Raw genomic sequence first — 3,423 nt, 5'->3', positions numbered from 1 at the left:
CAACCAGTCTCCTCTGCAACCAGTCTCCTCTGCAACCAGTCTCCCCTGCAACCAGTCTCCCCTGCAACCAGTCTCCCCTGTAACCAGTCTCCCCTGTAACCAGTCTCCTCTGTAACCAGTCTCCTCTGTAACCAGTCTCCTCTGTAACCAGTCCCCTCTGTAACCAGTCCCCTCTGTAACCAGTCTCCACTGTAACCAGTCTCCACTGTAACCAGTCTCCACTGTAACCAGTCTCCACTGTAACCAGTCTCCACTGTAACCAGTCTCCTCTGTAACCAGTCCCCTCTGTAACCAGTCCCCTCTGTAACCAGTCTCCACTGTAACCAGTCCCCTCTGTAACCAGTCTCCTCTGTAACCAGTCTCCTCTGTAACCAGTCTCCACTGTAACCAGTCTCCACTGCTGTGTTACTATGACAGAGGTACAGTACAGTAAACATCATCTACAGCCTCTTACCATCACCTGGTGTCCTGAGGACTCTCTCTGCTGCTCCAAGTCTCACTCCACCATTATGTTACAGTACTAATGGTATTAAGTGGTAATAACGAAGGTGATAATGCCCATTTGTGTGTGTGTGAGACAGAGAGGGTGTACTTTCATGCTCTATCCACCATGCGTTACAGTACTAAGTGTGAAGGAGTAAGCCCTTCACTACAAGGACATTGTTTTAATTGTGTCTATTGCTTATTTATTGGATAAAACAACATGTATGCAGAATCCCTATCATGTTAACCATTCATCATTCCATGCAATATTATAGCTGCAATGTCAATTGCACCTCTTCAGTGTTAATTCGTTATGTAGCTCCTGATTGGCTAGTTAATTGAGTGGCTGTTTGAACACAGGTGTGGTCCCTCAGACCTAATTATTGAAGGAACCGCTTTTAACAGAGGATGTGTTATTGTTTGAGAGATTATTGTGCGTGTGTATGGTGAGCCACAGTTTTAGCCATCCATTTGGTCATTTTTACCTGGTTTATCCTGCCTTTTTACAATGAATTAAGCATTTTTGCACATCTTACTTGTCAGTCGGTTTTAAAAGCATTATGTGCAGGAGTAGGCCAGCTGTTTCAGGCACAAGTGATAATAAGAGTGATAATGATATGTGATAATGGGTAGTAGTGGAACAGCAGCCTCAGACAGAAGGTAATACATGACTCTGGAGGAGTGTCCTCTGGCCTCACTACTAGATGACTGACAGGTGACATAGTAGGTGTGTGTGTGATGGAGTCAGGGTGTGTGTGTGTGATGGAGTCAGGGTGTGTGTGTGTGATGGAGTCAGTGTGTGTGTGTGTGATGGAGTCAGGGTCGTTAGAAAGTCGAGTGACATGGTAGGTGTGTGTGTGATGGAGTCAGGGTGTGTGTGTGTGATGGAGTCAGGGTGTGTGTGTGTGTGTGATGGAGTCAGGGTGTGTGTGTGTGTGTGATGGAGTCAGGGTGTCTGTGTGTGATGGAGTCAGGGTGTGTGTGTGTGTGTGATGGAGTCAGGGTGTGTGTGTGTGATGGAGTCAGGGTGTGTGTGTGTGTGATGGAGTCAGGGTGTGTGTGTGTGATGGAGTCAGGGTGTGTGTGTGTGTGATGGAGTCAGGGTGTGTGTGTGTGTGATGGAGTCAGGGTGTGTGTGTGTGTGTGTGTGTGTGTGTGTGTGTGTGTGTGTGTGTGTGTGTGTGTGTGGGTGTGTGTGTGTGTGTGTGGTGTGTGTGTGTGTGTGTGTGTGTGTGTGTGATGGAGTCAGGGTGTGTGTGTATGATGGAGTCAGGGTGTGTGTGATGGAGTCAGGGTGTGTGTGTGTGTGTGTGTGTGATGGAGTCAGGGTGTGTGTGTGTGATGGAGTCAGGGTGTGTGTGTGTGTGATGGAGTCAGGGTGTGTGTGTGTGTGTGTGTGTGTGTGGTGTCAGGGTGTGTGTGTGTGTGTGTGATGGAGTCAGGGTGTGTGTGTGTGTGTGTGTGTGTGTGTGTGTGTGTGTGTGTGTGTGTGTGATGGAGTCAGGGTGTGTGTGTGTGTGTGTGTGTGTGTGTGTGTGTGTGTGTGTGTGTGTGATGCAGTCAGGGTGTGTGTGTGATGGAGTCAGGGTGTGTGTGTGTGATGGAGTCAGGGTCGTTAGACAGACGAGTGACATTGCATTACTGTTTTTACTGTCACTTGACGAATGGCCCTCTGATACAATCTATGGACGGCTCTCCCACTCAACCTTCACTTGTACACTACTGACTATGTGTGTGCATGTGACAGGGCGAGAGGGAGGGAAGGAGGAGAAAGAGGGAAGGCAGAGAGATGACCATCCATCCCCATTATCCTTTTTCACTCAAGTTATTTATGCCTCACATCCGGCTGACTCTCTCCATCTGTTTTTCTATCGCTCCCTGTCATTTTCACTTGTTCATGACTGTCCCCTCTCCCTCTTTCTCTGTTCTCTCATTCTGCCCCTCTCCCTGAGGAAATACCAGGGTCCTAATGACGTGCGGAAAGGTTGAGGTGGGAGAAATACCAGGGTCCTAATGACATGCAGAAAGGTTGAGGTGGGAGAAAGAGCAGGCTATTGACATACAGGAAGGTTGATGTGGGAGAAATACCAGGGTCCTAATGACATGCAGAAAGGTTGAGGTGGGAGAAACACCAGGGTCCTAATGACATGCAGAAAGGTTGAGGTGGGAGAAACACCAGGGTCCTAATGACATGCAGAAAGGTTGAGGTGGGAGAAACACCAGGGTCCTAATGACATGCAGAAAGGTTGAGGTGGGAGAAACACCAGGGTCCTAATGACATGCAGAAAGGTTGAGGTGGGAGAAACACCAGGGTCCTAATGACATGCAGAAAGGTTGAGGTGGGAGAAATAGCAGGGTCCTAATGACATGCAGAAAGGTTGAGGTGGGAGAAACACCAGGGTCCTAATGACATGCAGAAAGGTTGACGTGGGAGAAACACCAGGGTCCTAATGACATGCAGAAAGGTTGAGGTGGGAGAAACACCAGGGTCCTAATGACATGCAGAAAGGTTGAGGTGGGAGAAACACCAGGGTCCTAATGACATGCAGAAAGGTTGAGGTGGGAGAAATAGCAGGGTCCTAATGACATGCAGAAAGGTTGAGGTGGGAGAAACACCAGGGTCCTAATGACATGCAGAAAGGTTGAGGTGGGAGAAATAGCAGGCTATTGACATACAGGAAGGTTGAGGTGGGAGAAATAGCAGGCTATTGACATACAGGAAGGTTGAGGTGGGAGAAATAGCAGGCTATTGACATACAGTAGTGTGTGTGTGACACTGGTCAAATGTCAGTGATTTTATTCTCAATGCTCCAGTGTGTGTGTAAATGACTGTGACACTCACTAGCAGACACACACACTCCCCTCTGGTGCTCTGGCACATCTAAAGCCTTTGGGGTGAAAGTGACACAGCGCAGTTACACACTGACCCCTGCTGCAAAT

This window comes from Salvelinus alpinus, chromosome 1 (genome assembly GCF_045679555.1).
Source record: "Salvelinus alpinus chromosome 1, SLU_Salpinus.1, whole genome shotgun sequence".
NCBI classification, from domain to species: domain Eukaryota; kingdom Metazoa; phylum Chordata; class Actinopteri; order Salmoniformes; family Salmonidae; genus Salvelinus; species Salvelinus alpinus.
Note: the sequence above shows the minus strand (reverse complement) of the source record.